The sequence below is a fragment of the Ursus americanus genome, chromosome 29 (genome assembly GCF_024610735.1).
Source record: "Ursus americanus isolate L20-20 chromosome 29, mUrsAme1.1.p, whole genome shotgun sequence".
Classification (NCBI taxonomy): Eukaryota; Metazoa; Chordata; class Mammalia; order Carnivora; family Ursidae; genus Ursus; species Ursus americanus.
Genome location: NC_142155.1, coordinates 21,453,108 through 21,480,124, shown reverse-complemented (window position 1 = coordinate 21,480,124; position 27,017 = coordinate 21,453,108). Strand labels below are relative to the sequence as shown.

At 39.8% G+C, this 27,017-nt stretch overlaps 1 protein-coding gene across 1 annotated transcript in view; it reads right to left on the bottom strand.

The window, feature by feature from the left end:
• The window catches only part of COL21A1 (collagen type XXI alpha 1 chain), a 171,795-nt gene extending 159,633 nt beyond the window's left edge, over positions 1–12,162 (bottom strand). Inside the window, exon 1 of the mRNA XM_087856996.1 lies at positions 11,713–12,162. The gene's annotated coding sequence lies outside the window, so the exon portion shown is untranslated. The remainder of the gene's footprint in view (positions 1–11,712) is intronic.
• Between the last annotated feature and the right edge of the window lie 14,855 nt (positions 12,163–27,017).

Below are 27,017 nucleotides of genomic sequence, written 5' to 3'. Positions count from 1 at the left end.
TTTTTAAGTTCACCCACCTGCAGCTTACAAGAAACCCACCTACCACACTTGTAAAGTGCCAAGAATAAATCATACCAAACTGACCTGGACTTCTTTGATGGGAGTACTAAGGTGACATCAGATGAATACTCTGCTTAAGAGATTTCAAAACAGGAACAGATGAAATGTAAGCTTAATATAAAACTAAATGGCTCCCAATGGAGAGTAACACCTGATGCCAACACTGTAGGAGGTTCCTAGTAATGTTTTCAGACTACTGATGCTTGCCCAGTCCAGTTCATTGGTTACTCGTAATTTGGGTGAGGGCAACGATGACTTGCAAATTTTAATTCCACACAAAGCAAAGCTGAGAATGATCTCTGACTGAATGAAAGACTTTATTACAAGATCTCACCTGGATAAATAATGGGCCAACTGCCACAAGACGAGTCAACAGAAACACACAAAAGTCCTGGGATCCAAAATCTGGATTGTAGAATGCTCAATATCAATCCATTGGCTTCATAGCAGGAGCTCTAAGGAGACTAAAAGGTCTTAGGCAAATGGTAAACTGAAGTCATTACCGTAAACTAGATGCCAACAGTTAGCTTGCTCTTGGGCTGCACCCTCTCTATTCCGCAACCAATGGTCAGAAATAATCAAACCTCAGTGGATCTAGACAAGGCTGACCAGACTGGAGACGTAACTGCAAACCATTGCAAAAAAAGCAGCAGCTTTAGAATATGATGTTCCACTTGTCTTCAAATATTGGCAAGACTGCCACGTGGAAAAGAAATTAAGCTTCTCTCCATCACTCCCAGAGTGCGGAGTTAGGACCAATGCCTGGAAACTCCAGGAAGGAAGTTTTCAGTTTAATTTTGAAAAGGTTTTAATAAATGGGGATGTCCCTCAAACTGAAAGTTTCCCATCATTGGAGGCATCTGGAATAGGACAGTATGCTCATTAGGTATGCTATCGGAATAAGCACTACTGGTATCAACAATATTTATACTTTTTTTTAAAAGATTTTATTTATTTATTTGACAGACAGAGAGACAGCCAGTGAGAGAGGGAACACAGCCAGGGGGAGTGGGGGAGGAAGAAGCAGACTCCCAGCAGAATTGCCCAATGTGGGGCTTGATCCCAGAACTCCGGGATCATGCCCTGAGCCGAAGGCAGGTGCTTAACAACTGAGCCACCCAGGCGCCCCAACAATATTTATACTTTAACAGCAATTATTTGTAAGATAATTTCCAGCCCTAAGGTTTATGTTAACTAGAGTGTCTAAACCAATCATTTGTCCAAATTGAACCATGCTTCAAGAAGCAGGTTTAAGCCCCACCTGCTCTATGAAGCACATCATGACAAAAAAAAAAGACCACACCTTCCACAGCACCTATCTCCAGTATTATACCATTCAGAGCTCCATTGCATTCTTATTTTGCCTCCTAAAAATTATATTTGAAATAGTCCATCTCCCAACGGTATCATAAGCAACCTGGGGTCATGACCAACCTCAATCTATCAGGCACCCTGGTAGCCACTGAAATTAAACTTGCTGACTCATCATTTCTTTTGTTCTTGTTTTTTTCTTCATATAGCACATAGTCAATGTTTTTATAATCACCAACATCCGCTTGTTGTGAAAATAATGAAATACACAGTAATGGCCTCCTTGGGAGTTTCTATATATCCCTTCCCACTTGATATACCAAAATTCCTGCATTTTTCCATTTAAAACTTCCCAACTCCCTAATGAGAATAATGTTAGAAACTAACTGAAACCGGGGCGCCTGGGTGGCTCAGCCAGTGGAGCATCTGCCTTCAGCTCAGGTTTTAATCCCAGGGTCCTGGAATCGAGCCCCACATCAGGTTCTCTTCTCAGCAGGGTGTCTGCTTCTCCCTGTCCCTCTGCCTGCCACTCTGCCTGCTTGTGATGGTTCTCTCTGTCAAATAAATAAATAAAAATCTTAAAAAAAAAAATTGATTGAAACCCATTCTTGCAAATTTTGAAGATAATAAAACATGCCTTCTTCCTTTCCCCTGTTACCTTAGGACGTATCAAATAGATGCCTCTGATAAAACAGGAATCCCAGGAGATTTTGAAGGGAAAAAGTCAAAATATGAAATTCCCTAGAGTCCGGAGTAATGAAGATTAGCAAAGTCTTACACTCTAGAGAAGCAAGGCTACATGCCCTCTTCCCTGCAGCTTAGAAATACTATAGCTCTGTATAAGTGGATCCCTTGAGGATACTGGCTTGGGTGGAACAGACCAGACTTGTCTAAGGACTGGCAATACTAAGACAATGAAAGAAAGGAATAGTAAAAAAAATTTCTTCTGCAATTCACTTTATGATAAATGTTCATCTTTGAGGATAAACTGGAAGAGGAGATAAAGTAGAAAGCATACGCACAGTTATTTTTAAGTCATTAGTATTTAAATTAAGTTCGAAAATGTGAAATTATTATTGCTTCTCTAGTCTTCCTTATGCTGCTTTAGGCTCAAAGTTCAAAAAGATGGCAGGTTACTAGAAGGGAAATTTCAAATTCAACTTGGCAGCCATATCCAAGATGATACAGAAACATTTAAAATGCACAAACTCATTGCATTACTCAAGCTTAGCATTTAATAATGTAATAAGTCTGACCAAAAATTGTCCAATGTGAAATTACACTACCCAGCTAAAAATTAAAAATATTTAGAGGCATAGTTAAGGAAACACAGATGCACAAATGGCTCTAACTATCCTATATCGGTAACTGGCCAGACATTCATTTAATTAATGTAGAATGAATCAGAGATCAAAAATATTCACATTTTTCCCCAGGGTTCTGACATGTGTAGTCTAAAAATAATTGATTCTGATTTCCCACTGCCTCCGTAACTTCCCTCTGTCAAACTTCAGTCAATTGAATTCACCATGGTTTTTTGTTTGGTTTGGTATTTTATTTAATAGACTACGTACTAAGTCCGAATACTCTGTAGAAACTTATGTACATTATGGTTGTGGAACTCACCAAAGTTCTGAGAACACAGATCCAACCACAGACGCTCATAATAATAAACCTTCAGACTACTGGATGTGGGGGCAATTAACATGATTACAAACACAACAATATCCTTAAAGCACCTGCTATAAGCAGAAGTAAAATAGATTTAGGAGCTTCATGGTATGACAATTAACCCTGACATCCCGAGCGTCCACGGAGAAATGTGCTAAGAGATTATGAGTCCTTGATGACATGGATCATATCTTATTTATCACTGCATCACCATGATCTACTTTAAACTATAATAAGAACTAAAAATAAATTTGCTGAATGGATGGATTAATGCATGTCCTATATAAGTGCACCAAAGTGCAGGCTGCAACAGCACAGGGAAATCGAGCTGACAAAGCAAATCAATACTGAAAGCCAGGGCTACATCTGCCCATTGTCATGGCTCTGTTCTAATTTTCACAAAGCTGTGCTAACGGGCTATGTATGGCCCTGACCAAAGAGATCCTTGCAATTGCTAAATACAGGAGCTCGTGACAAACCACCTATGGCTGCAAACAAGACCTGAAGATACCCTCAATCCCACCAAGCCACCCAGTGACCTTCTGGAACTGTGCCATATGGCAAAGGAGGACCATCTTACAGACTCCAGATCAACACTTACACTCACAAGGGATTTTTTTGCAAAGGCCAATGTTACTTCCAGCTTCAGGAGAGACCATCCCCTGCATCCATACTTTCCTCTCCCTCAGCCCAGTGTGGACAATGGTGAAAATCTGAATGCGCCTCTTCATGACCCGGGCTGTACATGGGGAGCCTGGGTGGTTCAGTCAGGTAAACGTCTGACTCTTCATTTCAGCTCAGTTCATGATCTCAGGGTTGTGGCATCAAGCCCCATGTGTAGCTCCACACTCAGCATAGAATCTGCTTAAGACTCTGTCTCCCCTTCTCCCTCTGCCCCTGCCCCACCTGCATGCACGTGCTCTCTCTCCCTCTAAATAAAATAAATCCAAAAAATAAAGTAGTAATGTGTTTTCCAAAAGATAGATATCCAAGTCTCAAGTGTGAAAAAGCTTAGAAGTAGGGAGACTATTATACTTACGATAATAACAAATTTGAGCTAATTGGAGTACTTTTTATCTGCCAGGGCACTATGCTGAGGGGTTTGAGTTATTCCATTCAACCTTCCTGACCACACGAGGAAGTAGGTCCTATGATCCTCACTTGACAGATGGACAGATTAAGCTTTAAAAAGTTAAATACTGGGCACAAAAATCACAGAGATGCTAAGTGCCAGGGCCATGACTATGCAACACCCATGATGTTAGCTATCATCATACATGGCCTCAAGGTCTTAGAGTACAGAATATTCTTTTGGCATTCACAAGGAGTAATAAACTGATTTTCCTCTTTTACAAAAATATTTTGTGTCATTTTAGCCATATTTTACTATCTGTAATTAGTGCCTGGTATTTAAAAGCACATCTGGCACAATATGTACTTTATGAAATTTCAAGAACATAAATTAATCACACTGTAACATCATTATGTCTCATTTGTATGGGAATTCAAAATTATAATTCCAAATGTTTCCATCTACATAGCATGCAGTTAGGCATTCATTTTTGCATTATGAAAGTAAAACATGTATATTAAAAAACAGACAAAACAAAGAAAAGCAGAAAGAAAATATCTATCATTCTACAAACCAAAGAAAACTGTTAACATTTTGAGAAACATGCAATTCAGAGCTCAAAAATATAATTTGATTACTCATATAAACCTGATTTCCCCCACAAAACCCATAATTCAGAATCAGAAAAAATTTTTTTCAAGTGTTGAAAAGACCAATGAACATTTTTTATGTAATTCCACATGGAGGCCAAAGAAAATTTTGTTTAGCCATCATGAAAAGATATTCACAATTTTCTTGAAATAAAAAGATCTGTTATTTCATTATTCCTCATTCACTACTGTCCATCTTCAGTGAACATTCAAAAAGGATGTTAATAGGAATTTGAGAAATGTGTCCACTAATTTCCTAAAGGATTCTACTGCACATTGGCCTAAACTGTATATATAAATGTTCTAAGCTGCAATTCTTTTCATGGCCCATGATGGCCTCAAACAGTGCTTGCAACCAAGGAAAAGAAAAACATACAAGTAACAAAATGAAAGAGAACTTCACAATCACACCTGCCCGGCTGTCCCTTAATGCAGAGGCTTTTCTAAGCTACTAGTTTTCATTCAGCTGGTGGCAGGCTGGGGTGAGAATCCAGCCTTCTTGGAAACAAAGAGATCATCTATTTATTTAGTATTTGACACATAAATATTATTGTTACTATCTAAATGGTAGTTCAGAAATGACACATAGACAGTAGGTACCTACTTGGTCACACTACCCATTTTAGTGGCTTGCTACCACTAAATATACACAGAGTTTGAATTCGGTTCCATGTACTTCCGCTTCCTGGCAAGAGTATGAACCCCACCTTCTCTTTTCATTCCCAGCCCCCTCCTCATTCCAAAGGAACCCAAGTAGGAACTCTGCTTGTAGCATTCTAGTGAAGACAGCATGTCATCCCTGTTCCCCACAGTGTTTATTTCGCTCTCTCTCATTTCAAACCTTAGTCCAGAGATGTTAGCTCAGGTGATTTGAACAGGAAGAGAACTATAAAAAGAGCTGTAAAATGATGAAAAGGAGACGGCCCAAACCAAAGAAAGTTTCTCCAGGGAAGTGGTGGAGTTGCCCACATTCTCAGGATCTTGGGTGTTTCTTTACCTTCTCCACAGTGCCTCTCTCTGGGATAAACTCTCCACTTCTTGCCAAGATCTGTCTTCAAATCATACTCAACCCTTTCTAAAGACTGATCCATGGTTGTATGTCAAATGAGAATCAAAAATGGTTGGAGAAGAAACTAAGTGACACATCAGGCTTTGCCTGAGTTTTCTAAATTTAAATCAGAATTGTTTTTGCCTTATACATTTTTTTCACTTAAAGGTATTTATGGAACGTTATTTTCACATAATAAATTGAAGGGAGTTTTCCATTTAAAAAGAAAAGGAAAGAGGGGCGCCTGGATGGCTCAGTCGTTAAGCGTCTGCCTTCGGCTCAGGGCATGATCCCAGGGTCCTGGGATGGAGCCCCACATGGGGCTCCCTGCTCTGCTATGAGCCTGCTTCTTCCTCTCCCACTCGCCCTGCTTGTGTTCCCTCTCTCGTTAGCTGTCTCTCTGTCAAATAAATAAATAAATAAATAAATAAATAAATAAATAAATAAAATCTTTAAAAAAAAAAAAAAAGGAAAGAAAACTGCCAATTAGCTATTAATAGACTTACTAAACTGAACTCAGCAACTTCTCTGAATGCCCTAGGGTAGCCAAGCACATGGTAGGCACTTAATCACTATTTGGTGAATGGCTGAACACTTACAAAGAATGTTCTGGTCTTATCTCTAATTTTCTACCTAATTCTGGGTACTACTGGAAAACTCAGGCCTAGACATACCCCATGAGGTAGAATCAAACTCTCTCTCCCTAATAAAGCAGCAAAATACATATATAACAAGGTTTAGAATTTTTGAAAACATGTATTTCAAGAAGTTGTTTAAATCACTGAATGACCTTTGGATTTGAAAGTTATCATAAAAATATAATACCTATGTTCTGAGTGTTTGTATTTGTCCCTGTAACACTTTAAATTTCCAAAGAATGTTTTTAGAAGAACAAAGCTTCTTTTTCCTTTGAATTTTAAAAGAAAATTTTATTGGTCCTTTTATCTTTTCTTCTTGACACCAATAACCATAAAAAACAAATAGTTAAGAAATAGCACAACATTGCAATCATGGCTAAATTGACCTAGATCAAAACAACACAAGTCAAAACCAAAACCAAACACTGAATCAAACACAAGCAACTGGCAGGATTCCCAGAAGGTCACTAAACTTGGACTTGGAGAAACTGTCAACGTTTCCTGAGATTTTCAAAGATATCTTTAAGTTTTTTCATTATAGTAAACACCAAAATGCCAAAGAAACAACAAAGAGAAAAAACTAAACTGAATCCTTAGAAAAGACAAACGTAGTAGGAAAAATATCCCTTTCACAACTGACAGCTATACATTTATTTTCTTGGCATGGTGGACATACTGTTTTCAGTGCTTCTTCATTAAGGAAATCTTTGAATAGATAACTCTGAAAGCAAACCGGGTTAAGCAGGACAGGTAGACCTGTAGCATTCCAATAGCACTCTATTTTGATTATGTGCGTCTGTCACATTATCTGATTTTCCAGAAGGCAAGGTGGTTGAATGAAAAACGTAGTGAGTAGAACACAGGAACCCTGATTTGTTGTCCAGTGCTACAACTAACTCTGCATAAGCCTTTGGCCAAGAATGATGCCTCTGAGCCTCTGTCTCCTCATTTATATTAGATCAATTATACTATCCCTTAGCACTCTAAAAATTCTATGAGTACATGGAAATCCCACCGATACTAATGTGCCATGTTACAGGGCTTCTCTTTATAAAAGGCATGATTACTTTACTCCTTTTCACAATAAACTAACCAAACTGATTATTTTTTGAATCAGCTTGGGTATCAACAGTCTAAAGTACTGTGCTCAGGTGATACCCATTTTCAGTCAAGTTTGAGAACCAGTGGGTTAAAGCAGTGATTCTCAAAGTGTGGGCTCTGGCCAGCAGTCGCAGCATCTGGGAACTTTTAGAAATGTTATTCAAAATGTTGTTATTTTCTGAGAAACCTGAAGTGCTTCACTTATTCTAGAACAAAATCTCCCACTATCTAAAACACAAAAACCATCAAATGAATATAACCTTTTTTTTTTAGGATTCAATTTTTAGAGGTGAAAACAGAAAAGAGAGCTTCAGCTTAAACCATTCTTTAAGTCCAAAGTAAAATAACAGCAAATTCTTATTAAGCATTTACTATGAGTCAGGCACTGTTAAAAGAACCTTATATGTTAATGCATTTACTCCATATAACAACCCTTCTGAGGTAGATACTGTTACCCCAATTGTACTAATGAGGAAACAGAAGCAAAAAAGTATGCAACTTGTCCAAGTTTAAACAACTACTAAGTGGCTGAGTCAGATATAAGGCTAGGCAGTCTGGCTGAAGAGTGTCCTCAACTATAAGATGAAGAAAGTTGGGAAAATTGGCCTCCATGGCATATTCTCTTTGCGTGAGACTGGACCACATGCCAAAAATAAACATTTCTATTTTGTGTCTCTCAAGAATGATAATGAATCTAGCTGAAGAATTACTATTGCATGCTAAGAAATATAATCCAAAGACAATAAATACAAAATAAAAACATGTATCCATTTCCACTGATGTGTTTTACTCACACGACTTCCAAGATTGGCCTTAATAGTAAAACCATCCACTTTGGAACAAAATAGGGCCCTCAAAACGAACTAAATGAATGCCAGGTAATGCTCATCAAAACCTTTCTAAGTGAGCCAGTTTATGTAAATCAAGTGCAATTAAGCTAGCTTCGCTAAGACTATCTCTGCTCCAGTCTTACGCGTATCCTTACGCGTGTAAGTGGAGAACCATAAAATCACTGTGGGGTTTTGCAAGTACTGATCATTCCTAATTGGCCACTCATTGCAACAGTGCTGCCACATCCTGTCACTGCGAATTGTGACATCGAGGACTCTCTTAGCTCTTCAGATAAATTATCCAGAACACATGATTTGATTACTGAGAGTCTGAATTTGCTTCCACGTGCCTTAATTTTTCCCATCAAGAGATGTACCTCTGATCTTTCCTTTTCATCCCCACAGCTACTCCTCATTTCATACATAGTGAGTTAAACAGAAAAGCCTACTCATATTAAATTGTAATGACATTCAGTAACATTAAATTCTAACTATATTCAATTTAATAACATGCACTTGAAATGTCAGAAGTATCCTAATAAAGACTGATTGCTTGCATGAAGGAGTAACTAAGATGCTCATATGCTGGAACCTGTATTACGTTTAGTCTCCAGGAAGTAACAGAAGATTAGTAATAGGCAGGTATAACCTCCTGAATTCAAAGATGCACAATGAGTTATAAAAAGGTGCTTTAAGTTAGAAATCTAATATTCAACTTATCACTGAAATCAAAGGATAATCAAGACTAATTTCAAAGTACAGAATAATTTGGCATCCTTTTTGAAATTGATACCATATTTTTTCACCAGAACTATTTGGTCCTAAGAGGATCATCCAGATCAGTTCCAATCAAACAATGTGCAAAAAATTGCTTTTTGTGTATGCGGTTTGAAGCATTTTGAAATTATTGCAGTTTAAGGAGAAAGGGTTCTTAAATTACCTCACCTACTTTTTCTGCCAGTTTAGGCCTGTCCTTGCTCTGTGTCCTCATTTTGCTTTCTCTTATATTCTCTTGAACAAACCTTCATGTAGCTGGATAAGGTTTCATTCTATGCTCACTCTCAAGAACCTAAGAAACACCAGGTGGTACTTCTCAAGTGGCTCTCCTGGATGCCACAGAATGTCACATTTAGATGCTTGCTTACCATCTGAATTTTCTAAGGACTGATATTATGGAGAGCCAGATTTTAAGACTATTTAAATGTGAATGTTAATGGATTATAAAATCTACCAGATAGTGAATGAAATCCTTCACCACAAACAGTGAATAAAGACTAGATGATGTGAAGTTAATCAAGTAAAAAGAAAAAAAAATTCTAGAAAGTTCCATATAAAACATGCAATAAAATTATGAAGAGAACTTGAAAATATTCATATGTTCACATTCTGGTAAAAAGCAAAAATTGTAAATTCTAAGGATTAGGTTAGCATGTAAATACAAAATCTGACCATGTTATCAACATCTTTTTCAAGGTTTTTGGGGATTAGGGTTTTTTGTTCTTAGTGTGAGTGTGGTGTACGTATATCTGAAGCTAACAATTATTTAATTTACTATTTTAAACACTTTAGAAGCATTATTTCCACTTAATAGACAAAAGTGTGAGAATTATGAAGGACATTATACTACTACAGTCTCCATTTTACAGATGCGGAAAGTGAGGCCCAGAGAAGTTATGCAATCTTCTTAGAGCACAGGAAAGCAGAAGAGCATGTTTTGAACCTGAGTCTTGACCCTCAGACAAAGGCTCCTGTTCCTTACCACTACCTGTATTTTCCCCAGTTCTCTAAACACAAGCTTAGTCCCTGCCCCTTAACAACTCAATGTACCGCAATCACAAATTGACACAGAAAATACCAGTTTGGAAAATAAATGTTCTCTGTACAGAAAGTCTTGCTATGGTTAGCACTGTGTTCACCACGCACACATGTGCTGGGACTGGAGTCATGCCTATTCTAGCTTTTTACCCAACATCAGATTTTCTAATCCATTTAAGCCTATTTTCTAAGTCATTCTATTTCTGTACTAATGACTTAGAAACAGCTGGAAATTTTTTTTAGCCAAAATTTTGAAATCTCAGAGCCCTATTAAAAGAAAAAGGGGGGGGGTAGCCACTTCAGATAATCCAGAGACCTGCAATGCTGAATTTCCTTTCACTCTGGAGAATTGGCGTGAATCCCTTAAACCTCCAACTGCTTTAAAAAAAAAAAAAAAAAAAGTCCTGTAATGTACACTGATGATAGGGATGATCTGGAATCATCTCATTGGGAGCCAAAGATTCATGTTATTACAGCTAGAAGACTCCCATGTACATTTCTTCTTTGGCTTCACTTCAACTCCAAAAAAAATAGAATTCCTATTCCCTCCTAAAGTATGCAGATTCTACTATGTGAAAATTGCTCAAGATGATAGCTAAGTCTCTACCCTTTAAAGGATCCTCCAAAGTTCCCAGTGTGTAGTTTTTTGAAATGGGTAAAACCCTACTGATGCATACCTAAGATCTTCTGAAAAGTGTTCCTTTTCCTCCTTCCCCTGTGGAGGGGAATTTGCAGGTGCTTGCCCTTACCTTAACGGAGATCCAACCCAATAGTTCTCAAAAGTGAGTGAACACTAGCATCACCTGGAAGACTCATGAAAACACAGAGAGCTATGCCTTACTCCCAGAGTTTCAGCCTGGGCCCTAGATTGTCCCTAAAAGTTCCCAGGTGATGTTCATGCTGCTGGCCAGAGATGACACTCTGAGAACCACTGTTCTCACTCACTGGTTCCCCAACTATTCCGCATGGAAATCCCCTGAGAGAGCTGTTTTTAAATGTGGATGCCCTTAAGTCCCACTCCTACAGACTCTGATTTAGTTGGCCTGGGGTGCTGCTCAAGCACCAAGTTTTTAAAAGTTCCCCCAAGCTCCGGTACTGCGCAGCACCCTTAAAGAACCTTCTGGACCGCACACACCGCCCACCGCCCTGTGCGCTCGCCCACGCTCCCGGCGCGCCACGTGTGGACTCCACCACCCCTTCCAAGGGGGACGATAGGCTCAGGGGCGTACATCACCGCACAATATGCGTTCTCGGGGCCAAAGACCCCGAGGCAGGAATCAGCATCCAGCGAACCTCCCGTGATTCAGTAACACACAGTAACTTTTCAAGACAAACCCTGACATCCCAGCCTCCCGCCTGCGTGCGGGGCTGTCTCTCGGTTCACCAAGCGGTTGAGCGCGGGGAGAAACGCTACCCTCAGGACAACCAAAATGTCAAACTGCAGCCCCGGACTGCCCGCCCTAAGCCCCCATTAGTCATTCTGGCAGGGAGAGGAAAGAAGGCGCTGTCACCTTACCTGGCTCGGCGTCCAGGGTCAGCGTGGCGGTCGCAGCCGGCAGCGTGTTGCACGAGGGCTTCGAGGGGCGTCCCAGGCAGCGACCAGCCCCAACCCGGGCAGAATCTGGGCTAAAGTGGGGTTTGCTACCCGTCCGCCCCGAGACCCGTCTGCCCGCAGCAGCCAGTGCAGAGCGCCGCGGCTCTGAAGCTCGCTCTCAGCCCCCTGGAGGCGGAGCCCGGGAGATAAGGTTAGCACTCCCCCTCCGCCCCCTTTCCGGTGGGCACGGCCAGAGGGTGGGTTTTGGATCGCGATCTCCAAGTGCGGACTGCTAATTAACCCTGATGGAAACACGCTCAGTTCAAATCCTGCCAGGACCAGACAGTGCGCGACTGGAGAGGCATACTGAGGAACTACCCGGGAAGCGGGAAAGATAAAGGGACGCCGAGGGTGAAAGGGCGAGCACCAAACGGAGGCGAGGTCCTGGGGAACGTCCATGCACTGATCAGAGGTGCCTGCCTCCCTTGGCCCGAGAGAACGGCCCCCAGGGGGCGCCCTGGTCCGCCGGGCAGCTGACTGTTGCACCTGCCTTTGACCTGAGGTAATAGCTGCCAGAAAACCTGAGGGGAGTTCACTTTCAAACAGGTAGGCAGTTACCTTTGAGGACCTAGAAGTTACAGGAAGTTCTGCAATAAGGCGACTGCCTTTATGAAATAAAGAAATACTCTGTTGCTCTGTCCATTACTCATAGAGCGCCAGAAAGTTCTTTAACCTTCGTGTGCTTAGAACCCCCATGTGCCCTGGACTACCTTATCCCCCTCAACTGTCGCTCTCCCCACTTCTCACTCTGCTTTACCCCCCGCCCATGTGACCTGCTTGCCCTTCCTTATGCACACCAGTGTGTTCTCTCCCTACTTTATCTACCTCCAAAGCTCTTTCCCAGACCTTACCATGGTTGCCTGCTTCTCTTCATTCAGGTCTCAAATGCCCCTTCCAGAGAGTCCTTCCTGCATACTTCATCCAAATGGAACTCCCACAACCATTCACAGCCCCTAACCCCACTTCATTTTCAACAGATTACTTATCACTCTTTGAAACTGTATTATTTGTTCTCCTCTGCATCCACCTCAAGAGAAGCTCCACGAGGACAGAGAATCGGTCTTGTGCCTAGCTTTACATTCTGCATCTAGAACACCTGGAACATAGTAGGTGCTCAATAAATATGGACTGAGTGAATGTGTGAATCAATTTCTCCCCAGGGGAGAACCTTCATAAAGAAATGCCTTTCTTCCTTCCTTCAATAACTAAGTCCTACTAAGTTCAGGTCAGATACAAACATCTTGGGATGATTATCCTTTTCTGCATTGCCTCATTCATTTATACATTCATGTTATAGTCCATTAGTATACAGATATGTTTCCTCCTGGGTCATACCAATGAAAATATGACCACAACTTCCCAATATGGAAACACAGATAGCAGCCATATATATACAGTAATTTTCTGGGGAGAGGTTTCATGACTTTTTAGATTCTCAAAGCATGACCCTCTGCTTTTCATGTATTAAAGTCAAAAGCTTTTCATGTTTCCCTATGTCTACATCTCCAACCCAGGTCTCTCTCACTTTTAGCTGGTATCCCAAGTGTCCACAGGACATCTTCACTTGAATTAATGACAAGCACTTCAAATAAAATGTGGTCAAGCCTGAGTTTATTCTCTTTCTGTTCCTCTTTTTAAAAGCCTGCTCCTCCTCTCTGCATTCCCGGTCTTTCTCAAAGTCACCACCATTCAACCAACTGCTTAAGATGGGACTTGGCCTCACTGTTTTCTCTAAAGTAAATATGACCCTTTCCTGATTAAAACCCCAACGTGGTTTTCCACTGCTCTTAAAATAAGCTCTGAATTCCTTAAAATGTCTCTAAGACTCTTTCTTCTCCACCCTCAGGATTTGCCACTTCCACCCCACCTCCTCACCCCCTTATCCTCTGAACACCAGCCATACCTCAACTTGTGCTGCCTGAGACTGTCCATGCTCAGACTTCTGACCTACAGAAACTCAGACTTAATTCGTGTTATGTTAAGCTGCTAAGCTTTGGAAAACTTGTTATGCAACAACAGAAGATTAATGCAGTGACTATAAGCCCAGATATTCTAGCAAAGTCTGAATTCCCTGGGTTATCTTCTGTAATATATTTTTAATATCTAATTAATATTATTTAATTATTGTATTCCTCAATAAATAATTTATCAATTATTTAACTTTTACTTATTTACTATTTAGTAAATATTTTAATTATTTAAGACTTGTACATAAACATTTAAATTTAAAAATTAGAAAAGAGAATATGCTTGCCAAGTAAAATTTCCCAGTTTTTGTTTTAGAACATTATTGTACCCAAATCTTCCTCCTCAGTAACAGAGCTCTAAGTCATTGACCCCAATATCAGAGCAGAAGAAACCAAAAGAATCCTTCATTTCCTTTAGAATCCTTTTTGTCTCATCTCAACCCCATCTAAACCCAGGCTAGCGATATAGAAGGAGCTATGTTACAAAAAGATTGGCTATAATTGATATACTGCTGTCTTAGAAATGCCTTCTGCCCTGACTATTCAGGGCTTACTCCTGCTCAAGGTAATAATTCTTCCTGTTCTTAGGAGAATAAGTCTATATTATTGTTATATTATTGCATTTTAAGTCTCAAATTCTCAATAACTACAGCATATTTAACAAATCTACTACAGCTGAGCCAAACAGCTACAACTAAAAGTCAGTTTTATTAGGAAGCAAGTGTCATATCTGTATTGCTCACCATTATATTCCCATGTGAACAATAAACAAATATTTATTGAATGAACAAATCTGCTAATGTGACAAGACCAAGGGAGAATAGCCTTCGTGCATATATACTGAATGCACTGATGCTGGTCCAGGCATCAGGCTAGACTTTTGGGACAGCGCTGTGAACAAAACAAGCCCCTGTCCTCCCTCACCAGTAGCTAAAATCACCCTCAAATAATGCACCATTCATAAAGGAAGGCAGTTCTCAAATGCTCTCTCTAGGACTGTGGGCAGGATCGTCCCAAGCCTATCTTATTATGTCCTTCCTCATCCTTGAAATCAAGGATATGTGTGAAGGGAGTGAGAAGTTTCAAAAGTACAATAGGCAGCCTGAGAAAGGAAAGGGTGCATTACCTGATGGTCTTGGGGTTGCAAGTCACAGAAACCAACTCTGGATGAGTTCAACAGCAAAGGAATATATTAGAAAGATACTGGTCATAGAAATGATAGGAAGGCTGGAGAACCAGGCTTAAAGACAGACTGGGTGGGACCAGAGTCTCTGTAGCAATTACTGCTCAACAGTCTTGTTAAGGTAACACAGCTTGAGAAAACAGACTGCATCTATTTTTCCTGCCCTTGCAAGCACTCTGCCCAAGACCCAGAGTCCAGAGAGAGAGTCCAATTAGCCTGGCTTGGATTACATGCCCACTCCCTTAGCTAGAGGCCTGACAGACCCAAAGCCAGTGGTGGGGAAATGTCTAACCCTAGTACACCAGCTGACAACCAGGAATTAAGTATCATCTGATCAGTCTGACCATAAAATCAGCATTGCCCCAGTAGCACTCTTTCAAATACAGAGTGGACTTACGCAGTTCCCAAAGTCACGAGGAGACTGCTTGACTAGGTGGCCAACCTTGAAGCAGTTCCCATGTAAGGAATATTCAGGGTGCTGACTGGAGAGTCTTGGGTCACATGCTCCATCCATGGAGCCCACAGACTGGGCTCTGAAGAGGGGAATGGCATTTCTACAGATAGAATCAGGGCTCTGTTAACTAAAAAAGAGGAAACAAACCTGAGAGAAGGGGATATTAAAAAGCAACAAATGTTCACCACATTTACACCATTTGCTGTGCAACTTCCAAATGCAATTTTTTCCCCAAATGAAGACAGCCCAAACCTCATCAGATTACTACATTCAGTGCCAAATCCAAGATGTGCATTTTTCTTGGTCAGGTTTAGATGGGCCAGCATCTATGACTAAATGATTAAATTAACCATTATCAATACTGAAGAGAGAACAAGTAACTACAGTAAAGAGCCTGCATTTGGTAAAGGACAGAAAAAATATATTTCATCCCAGCACCACTGTCACTATGTCCTGCCAAACAGAAATCGCCAAGACTGCTCTATGGAAGAGAAGTGAGTGTCCTGGTCATCCCACTGGTAGCCCCTAATTCTGCCCTCTAGGAGGATCTCCTCTGACCACCGATTACAGGACATTGTTGTCAAGGTTGAGGTCTACCTGAGAAGACAACTTCCTTTAAACTCTAGGAGGCTTCTGGTCAATTCCAGAGACTAGAAACTAAAGGTCAGTAACTTGACTAGTCATGTCCTTGAATCTAAACATCTACTGAGGATTCTGGTTTCTGGGCAGTAGCTTCAGTGTTCTGACCATCTCCCTAGTCTTGCCTAAAGCAATTAGGGATGGAGGATGGAGAGACATGCCATTCTGACCTTTGACCTCAAACTATAGAGCAACTGCATTTTTGCACTAAATGTCATTATTCTCTCTGACAGTCAGACACTTCATAACAAGAGGTGCATGCAAGGGTCCTGGACAGCCAGCTTCTTATTTCCTTCTATGATTCCTACCTTCCTCCTATTGATCATACTAGCTTTATCATTAGACAGAGAACTTGGCTTTTCCAACTATCCAATGCTCCAGAGTACCAGGCTTTCTGCCATTTCAGTTTTCAGGCTGTAACTAGTGTCTGGAAACAGAAACTGTTTCCAATCTATACGGAAAATGAATCCTTTGGAAATAGATGAGTAGCTCACAGAAAAGCTGGAAAACTTCATTTGGGAAAAGAAGAACCAGATAAAGCTGCAGAGATAACAGGAACTATTTAGCATTTTTAAAAGGATACCACCAGTGGTAGAAATGAGCTACATTTTTTTCCCATTCATATATTAATCTACTCAATGTATAATGATAGTGAGTTTCACTGCGTTAGCTTGGGTCACCAACCAATACCTTAAATTAGGAGAGAAGACAGCATCTAATTGTACTGGCCTACTAGAACACATTTGATAAAGCTTTTAAGCCTGAATTCAAGAAGCCTGAAGAAGAAGAAATCCTCAAAGGAAATCAAGATGCTGGTACCATAAAAAGAAGGAATGAGTGCTGGGTGGAACAAAATAAAACAGCTACTACAGGGAACGGAAAGTTATGCCATTTCCTTAGGACTTCTTCAGAATCAACTCTAGAGGCTACTTCCTGTTCCCTTCAACACCTACATTCTTGGATTGTAGACACACTTCAATTGGAAGGTTAAATCCAAAGGGCTAATAAACACTAATTGTATTCTATCTAAGAAGATATGGCGTATAACATCCCTACTGTGGAAATAATTGGAAAATACTTCACAGCCCAGAGGTTCATTATTTTTCAGTAGTGATTCTAATAGTCTCTGGTTTTGGATCCCATGATAACATCACATGACCACTCAATCCACAGAAAGAATCATCCACATGGATTGGTTTATGGATGGACAAATGACCCGAATTAGGCCAATTAGAGATCTTTCTGGAACTCCGGAAAGGAGGGAAAGAGGAGTTTTTGTTGTTGCTGTTTTTCTTGGATTCTGAACCCTAGAGACCTCGTAAGCCTAAATCTTCCTAGAAGAAACTGACTGAGAATGAAACCAACAGAGAGAATGGCGGAACTACAGGAATAGAACAATCAACAGACATCAGTTGAATATCTACATCCAGCCATTACTGACACTAGGTCTTCTGGATGCTTTTCCCTCGAGTTGATAAATCCCTTTTTTATTCAAGCTAATTTGAATTGAGTTTCTGTTGCTCTCAATGAGAAGGGCCCTAAATTGAACACCCAAAAGCAATTTCAAAGCTGAAAGAATCTTAACAAAACAGAATGTCAATATAAAATCATTTTGTGTCTTAAATCCTTCTTAAATTTATAGCTTGAAATGCTAAATAGCAAATCATTGCTTAATATCAGAGCTTGACATCAATAATGAATATTTTTTTCAGTCTCCTTAAAAGTCCAAAAGCCTAACACAACGTGACTCATATTCTAATTTGGTTGGATGATCTGCAGTTCTTATTTCTGAGGGTATGTCCTTTGATCCAAATGTGAGACACCCAAGTTAGAAGGGAAAGATGCAAGAAAATACAAATCTACCCAAAAGTGCAGTGAGAAAGAGTTTAGAGATAATTCTCCCATTTCGTAGCTCCTCTATTTCTCAGTATCAGACTCCCAAGTTCTTCTGGCCAAGAGAACACTGAATGAATTCACATTCCCCACAGTTTGGGTCACATTTCTTACATTTTTTCACAGGGCTGAAAGGCAAATTCAACTTTCCTAGCTTTGAACCATAACATAGAAATGAGGAACTACCCTATTTCTAACCAGCTTATGGCAATGATTTCTTGTTAGACTCCTTCCTAAGGAAACTCCCAAAAGATGCTTCACTATGGTTGTTAAAGAGGGAAGAGCAATTGGCCTTTGTGTTAAAGTCATTTATATACAGGCATCATCAAAAGTAAAAGGAAGATAAATTCTTTGTTGTTTAATTCATTTATGATTGAAATGTTTCAACTCAAGTGAAAGCACATATTCAGTACTGGTTTTCCTTTCAGTTACAGTTAAAAGTTGGAAATAAAGCCCTGTCAACAAGGATTCTCCAAGCCCCGGAATTCTTTATAGACATGGTTAGTAATGAGCTGGGATAGATTAAAAAAAAAAAAAGAGTCCAGTTCCCATTAACTTCAAAGTTAACAAATATATACAACAAACTAATTGCTTCAAGTGCCTATAGAGCTGTGTGCACACATGTGCATGCATGTAGGGAGAGGGAGAATGAGAAATATTTGACGATATCGAAGTTCTTTAATATAGTTTTCTAAAAACTATAACAATAGCAGTTCCTTAGCTTTTCTTAAAGGTCGTATTTCATTCCTCTGAGAGTTTTCTTAGCACTCCTCTGAGATTGCTTCAAGTGCAGCAGAGTTCCCTGGACAATGGTTCATACAGGAAATTATCAGTGATGACCACTTGGAGAAGACATCCCACAGTGTGCCGCTTGCATTAAAAAGGAAAGACAATACTGTATTTTTGGCTTCCCAATTCATTGTAGTAATCCTAGATTTTTTCTTTCATAATAAGTCATTTATTATCCAAGTTGCATGTGTTCCCCCAGGTAAATGATTCAGCACTCATTCCCTTACATTTCAATTCTGTTTAATTCCCAATACTTTGTTTTTATAAAAGTCACTGACCAGATTTAAGAGATACTTCATCATATGTCATTTGAAAAATTAGGATGGTGGCTGAACTGATGTCCGTGGTCCCTTTCCAGATCTAAAGTGCTTGAACCTCTGTGGGACAGGCAAGCCACAGTTACTAACATACATTATAACCTGAATTTTGGTTTCTTACTTCCTACATTCTGTAAATCTAGCTAATTGAATGAAGTGTCCTCTAGATTCATCAACTTCTTTTTCAATTCTGGGTGTAAAATCTTTCTTTCCTAACCTTCTAGATCATTGTTCTTAAAAGGGAGAGTGTGTGTATTCTTACTCTTTTCTACGGATTTTCCCCAGTCTAACTGCACAGAGCCCTGTAAAACTAATCTTTTCTTAAGGCTATACGTGCCTCTTTTTATTAGATGCTATCTCTAGAACTTGCCATCATAAATTAGGCCACCTGCCTGCATGACATCTTGTTGTAAGGAAAAGGAAGAGAAGTATCTCCCTCACTCTGCCAAGGTTTTTCCCTGGCCAAAAGCATACTTGGGAAGCCTCAGTGAAGCAGCAAAGGGTGGGGATGAATGCCTTAGCTGGCTGCACGCCGACCTTGCAGAGATGCCAAGTTATTCAAAAGAGCAGTCCCTCTGCTGTAGCAGAGTCATCTGCTAGAATCTGTGTACAGGAGAGATGCGGCTTTCCCCTCAGCCCTTTTGGGAGCTCACATTTGATAAAGCCTTTAAATCTGAATTCGAGAACCCCACAAGATACCTGATTTAAAAAAAAAAAAAAGTTTTATAGAGAGAATACCAGCCTACCTCCCACCACAGCTGGTCTCTGAGAGGAGTGCAAGCACAGGATAATCGCTGTACATGTCTTCCAAATGCGAACAGTGACAATTCTGGGAGGTCTGCTTGGCGCAGCTGAAAGATCCTCACCCAAGCTTCTCTTCTAGTGATTGATGAATTCTAAGGATGTAAGGATTACAGAATCTCTCTATTAATTTTTCTGATTTTTTTCCTAAGGAAAAATTAAGGGACTCTAGGGTGTTTTTAGACTTTTTTTAATTTTAGAGAGAGAAAGAGAGAGCACAAGTGGGAGAGGAGGGTGCAAAGAGAGAGAGGGACAAGTAGACTCCACACTGAGCATGGAGCCCCACACAGGGCTCAGTCCCATGACTCTGAGATCAAAACCTGGGCTGAGATCAAGAGTCGGAGGCTTAACCGACAGAGCCACCCACGTGCCCCTAAAGTATTTTTAGGAGGGACTTTAACCCATTAAATAGTTGCTGAATAAAAGCATGAAGTTCTCTAGATGCCAAGTAACCTAAGACCAGGCTAAAATTAAAGCTCATTCAATGGTCTCATATCACTTTTCTGCCCCAGTCACGTTCACCCTGCTCTTCCTTGAGGATCTGGAAAGCTTAGTCTGATGACAACTTAGAGGACTTCAGATCTAGTCCCTTTATTTCTGGTGGATACAGGAATGTGGACAGAGATGGGAAGTACTCACAAGCAACCACTGTATTTTCCCTTCAAAACCTAATAGAATGAACCTTACTCCCTGCACTTTCATGTTTAGTGTCAGGAAAAGTTTCTTTCTTAAAAAAAATATATTTTCCCTATGAATAGAAAAAAAATGAGAAGTTTTAGTGTCAAATTAGATCTGTGAAAACTTAACAAGCAAATATTCAGAATCAGAACCAAGACATCACTTTGGTGCAGTGTCAGAAGTAAAGCCTCAAACAGGAAGAGATTCAAAAGTATATGCTCCATAAAATAAATTAGTTTCATATTAAGGAGGAGCAAAATCTAGACTTAAGATTTTGAAGCCTAAATATCTATTTTCCCACTCCACTAACCAAATAACATTAAAACGAGGGTTTCGAGGCAGAGCTCTATCCTTTTTAGTCTCACGTGGGAGTGAAACCCACAATGCTTCCCATTCAGGAGGTAAGTGTATTGATCAGTTGATGGGAAAATGCGTGTGGCAGGTTCAAACAGAATTTGTAAAGTCTAAAATCAGACATTCAAAATACAAGCAAATTCATGTAGATGAGCAAAGAAGCCCTAATCTCAGATTTATACAGAATCAGGTACGAACTCTGATGAATCTTGTATTTCCCATATTAACGGGAGGTATTTCTCCATTACATACTCTTATTTACAATGACTGAGGAGTTAGCAAGTTCTATGATAGGTCTCATGACAGGATGTGTCAAGAACAGAAGCTGCAAGAAGCAGGGCCGTATTGAAAGGAGAGATAAAAATTATAGAGCATATGAAACTTACTCCCCCAGCAAATCCTCATTACTAGCAAGGTTTGACTTGATTAACACTCTTTTATTATTAAATATAAAAAAAGTAAGGCAGGGTAGTATAAAGATTGTATTGCCAAAAAGAAAATCTCTGTAGCTCTTGTACGCTTCTGGTGGGAGTGGAACTTAGTTTGAGCTTTCTGGAAAGAAGTTTGGCATTATGCATTAGAGGCCTTAAAATACTCATACCCTTTGACACAGTAATTTTGGTTTTAGGAAAATACCCAAATAGAATAATCCGAAAAGCAGGCAAAGATTTATGACCAAAGATACCAGTTAAAACATTATTTATAATGGACAAAAAAATAAAAAACAAAAATGCTCCAAAATTGTGGATTGGTTAAATCAGAGGTCAGCAAATATTTTCTGTAGAAGTCCAAACAGTAAATATTTTAGGCTTTGTAGGCCATGCTGTCTCTGTCACAACTACTACTCTGCATTGTTGATGTGAAAGCAGCACAAACAATAGTAAGGAAGTGGGTGTGGCTGGGTTCCAATAAAACTTTATTAATAGACATTGAAACCTGAATTCATATAATCTTCAAATGTCATGAAATATTGTTTTGATTCTTTTCAAATATTTAAAAATGTCAAAACCATTTTTAGCTCATGGGTTTTACAAAAACAGGTGACAGGCCAGATTTTCCAACCCCTGACTTTAATTATAATAGCCTCATTAAAATTTTATGTTCAGTATTTACTATCAGTCAAAATTACACAATTTGGAAAAAAAATTACACAATTTGGGAGGAAGAGGGAGAGGAAGGAATAAGGGGAAGATGGGGAGACTGGAAGATAATATGCTAGAAGATTCATAGTAGCTATTTCTAGATTGAGAGATTATGGGTGGTATGGATGATTTTTCTTTCACTCTTAATTTTGTATTTTTTTATTTTCTACAATAAGCATGTTACTCCACGATTAAAATGATATTTTAAGAACAACTTTTTTGGCTAAAAGGATTCCTTTCTTTCTCATTCTTTAAACATTACTCAGAAACTTTGGACTTTCTGAGATTCTTGACAAAGGTCACACTGGTTTTCAGCAATAACATTTAAACAGCACCGTTTTTGTAAAAAGAAGCTCTCAATTCATTTATTTTTAAGGGCATATAATTTTTTAAATTAAGTACTTAGATCTAAGCCTCAAAGTCAGAGTCTGTCTCCCTTATGTTTTCATTCCCCTCCCACCCATGTATACCCTTTAGCTCTCCCCTGCTATTTAGCAAGTGCACGTTACCCTAGCTCCCCATACTGGTGTCATAACAGCTCCAACCACTGCCCTTTACCTGCATCTTAAATACACCTCCTCTAACCTCAGAGGCTCACCATTCAAAGTCCAGATGCATGCACCCCATTCCCTCATCTCTTGCTCACCTGCTATTGGCTCATGGTCAGTTAACTAGCAACCCATCACCTGCTGTGTCAGTGCTGGGTACATATACCAGATAATGGCTCACTCTGTAGGACCTCCAAAAATATCTTTATATTTATTTTAAAAGTGGGGTTGGTATCTTAAGATCTTAACTCAATTGAATAATTAACTGACAGACAAATTTCAGGCATCCCAGCCAGCATTTCCCAAGCATATTTCACAAACACTTGTCTTATGAGAAACTGCAGGGGGAAAAATAAGATCTGTATTCAGATCATTTTGAGAGATGCTGCTTTCCATTTATGAGACTCCCAATTCCTATTAGCATATGTGTATTAAAGGATTTGCAAAGTCCAAAAGTAAAGATAACCCATTTAACTTGTTTAATTCATTGTGTCCCAAACTTACCTGTGACTTCCCTCTGTATCACCCCCTCCCTGTCTCTGCACTTTGTTTTAATAGAAACACATAAATATCAAAAGCATCCAGCAGAAACAGTGTTCCCAAGGAACGCTCTTAGGGATTCCCTGACCTGGCCAATGGAAGAGCTGACTGGAAAAGTGGGGGCAGGGAGAATGATGCACTCTAGCATCCCTCAAATCATTCTGAATTGGATGGTGATAGTCTAAGGCTCAGAATCTGGCCCGTTCTGGCCTATGTCCCACCATATTCTCCCAGCTGCTGTAGCACTGCCGCCATGTGCATTTCTGCTCAGGCTTCTGAGCGCCTTCACCTCCCTCCTTCTCCGCCTGCTGCTCCTCTCTCTATCAATCTCCCTGACTCCACACCACATGCGCTATCGCTCTAGTGCATTCCCATCATTGCTGAGTGCTCACTCACCAACTGTGTATTTAAATTTAAATTAAAAGCACCATAGCTTTCCTTGGCTGCTGCCAAAAATTAGCATATGTTTTCAGTATCTATGAGACACACACAGCTGACATTTTTAGAAAATTACATTCCATTTGCAAAAACATATGTATCCAACTGTGATGAGATTAGATGTTCCCACATTTATTTTTCTAAGACTTAAGCACATCCAATATACAATCTTCTCTAAATGCATCTCATTGTTTCTCTTTTGGCAATATCTTTCAAATATCCAATCACCAGGAATAGTTATGCATTAACCTTTAATTCATGTAATAGCTTCTTAGAAAAACATGTACTTTTTCCAAAAGCAAATTTTTATAGCTAGTGTACAAAGGACACAGAATAGAATATTGCTGCTGGTTAGGACAGCCTTCATGAAACCTATTATTTCAGACTATAGATACATGTTCCTTATAACTAGAGCTTAAAGAAATACATGGCCAGTTCGGCACTGATTGATTTCCAAGCCACGTTACGGTATTCTGGCTTTGCTCTGGCCATTTTCAGAGAAGCCGCTTTATCACGGAGGAAAAGCATGACATTCCTTCTCATATTAACATCTGGATTCTAACCCAGGAGGAGCAACACACTGTCACTCTACCACGTACACACACAGCACGTTTCAAATTCAAGAACAGTGTGAAAACACAGAGAGTTAGAACCAAATAATGAGTCTAGTTTAACAGGAGAACATCATTCAGGAACTTAGGCTTAAGTTGAATTATTTTTTATCCTCCCTCAGGAAATGACTCTAAACCTGATAGAATGGTTCTTCTGTAACCCTGAATTTAACTCAAAAGGAAGTCTCAGGGGGGCGCCTGGGTGGCTCAGTCCATTAAATCTTCTGCTCCTGGGCTCCTGGGATCCCGCCCTGCAACAGGTGCCCCGCTCAGCAGGGAGTCCGCTTGTTCCTCTCTCTCTGCCCGTCCTCCCCCTTTCTGCACTCTCTCTCTCTCTCAAATAAACAAATAAAATGTAAAAAAAAAAAAAAAAAAAAAAAAAAGGGACACCTGGGTGGCTCAGTTGGTTAAGTATCTGCCTTTGGCTCAGGTCATGATCCCAGGGTCCTGGGACTGAGTCCCACATTGGGCTCCTTGCTCAGCGGGGAGTCTGCTTCTCCCTCTGCCTGCTGCTCCCTCTGCTTGTGCTCAGCTTCCCTCCCTCTCTCTCTGACAAATAAATAAATAAAATCTTTAAAAATAAATAAATATTTTTTAAATTAAAAAAAAAAAGAAAGTCTCAGGTAGAAATAGTTCAACAAAGTTGTGAGAGACTGTTAAACATTACAGGTAATGTGGAACTTCCAGTAAAGACTTTTCAGAAAGTGGAAATGGAAGATAACTTTCTTCCCAAAGAAGTCTGTTTTTGGAGTATAAGTTTGCTTTAAATAATAAAAGCAAGTTTTCATTGTCTAAATGAATTCTTATGTCTTTTGGTTTTCTTGAAATTTCCTTGCCTTATTTTATAAAAAATAAGGAGTTAACCGTAATTCCACCACAGACAGCGTCTCTCTCCTTGCTAGATGGAATGCTGCCGGACACATGAATCATTTAATAAAGTCAATTAGATCTTCAAAAAACAAAACAAAACAAAAACAAAAACCATAATTCCACCACAAATCCAAAGATCTTCTAATGGTCTTCAAAGCCACAACCTCTCAGACCTCCTCTCTCACCACTCTCCCTCCCACTTACTCTGCTTTGGTCATAATGTCACTCCCTTGCATAAACCTAAAAGTGAATGCCTCCTTCAATTTTCTACCATAGGTATCACTCTTGCCTCACCCTAGGCATGGCCCTAACCCAGAAGCCAACACTGTAGTCAGGAAGAGTAATCATTATATTAGTCAGTCTAAACTAAGTTATGCTGCACGACAAACCAATCCCAAATTCTGGTGTGCTTAACTCAACAAAGAATTATTTCTTGCTCTTACTACAGGCTGGTCAACAGGAACCTCTGCTTTGCCTAGGGAATTCCTCAGGGAACTGAGTGATGGCAGCTTTATCATGTTGTATCCCATCTATCTAGAACATGTGGTCTCTGATCCACTGTAGCAGAGGAAGAATGTAGACTATGCTGTGTGAGCCCAGGAGTGATTCATGTCACTTCCTTCACATTTCATCATCCAGAACTTCAAGAGGATTGGGAAAATAGGGAAGAAAGTAGAATATTTGATAAACTTTACTATTCTGCTGAACATATATAAGTAATTACAACTGAATGCAACAGACATGAATTTTAGTTATTAATGTATCCACTTCCTCAAACCTGGACTCTTTCTTATTTCCAAGCTTTGAAACATAATGCTCCTTCTGCCTGGCTTTTTACCACAAGTGCACCCCACAGCCAAATCCTACACTTGGCTGCTCAACCTTCAGGTCTCGGCTTCAACAGCATTTCTTCCAAGAATCCTTAAATAACCTTCCTTCTCTCAACCTAGACCCTCCTCTGTGCCCTCATTTACTTTCGTCACAATAATAATGGCTAGCATTTTATTATCTACTCTGTACCAGGTACTGTCCTGAGCACTTTCCACTTAATCCTCACAATAAGCCAATGAGGTGGTGTCATAGTCCAAGCTCCCTAGAAAAGAGAGCCTGCGCCAAAAGTGTATATGCTAGCCCTGTATTTGGTGGTTGATCCCAGGGAAGCTGGAGGGTAAGAAGAGGGCAATGGGACAGGAAGGAAGGGGAACACGGATAAGGAACTGAGATACACAGCTGGCCACAGTTTTGTAACATACTAGGTACTCACAGGAAATCAAGAGATAGAGAGGCAGAAAAGTACTACTCTCTTGAAAAGTCCATCCCATCTCCAATTAGACCAGAAGCAGCCATTCTGTAGGCACTGGGTCTGTTGTAGTAGCTGCAGCCTAACTTCACGACCAAGAGAAGAAGACAAGCTGTTATAAGGATTGCTCCAGCTGGAAAGCAAGGGAAAGACACGGGTCTGGGGTGGTCCACAAACCCAAGCCAAAAATATTTGGTTCAGGTAGTTATGTTTTATCTCCAGTTTTTAATTGGAGCAGTTAATGCACAGAAACATAACAATTAAACAAGATTACACAGCTAGAAAGTAATAAAACCAGGATGCAAACCCCGGAAAACCGGCCCCAGGACATGTGGTCTCAACCACTACACTGCTACAAGAATGCAAACTCCATAAAAACAAGAAATGCTTTATCCCCAGCACCTATCACAAATATAGAGTCTGATACACAGTACACACTCAATAAATATTTATTGAATGAATAAGTTTAGTTTTAAATAAGTGGTATTTCAGGAAAAGCTAAAGAAATCAGTAGGAAAGAGAGATTATACTTTATTGGGGTGCTGTGGAAGTTTCCCTGGCAGAAGTGACATCTGAGCTAGATTTTTTAAAGATTTAGAAAAAAGTCTGACCCAGTAGCATAAAGGCCATATTTGGAGACTATAGTTTTACTGAAATGGAGAGTCAAAATAAGGGAGTGGTGGGAAATAAGGCTTAAAAAGTA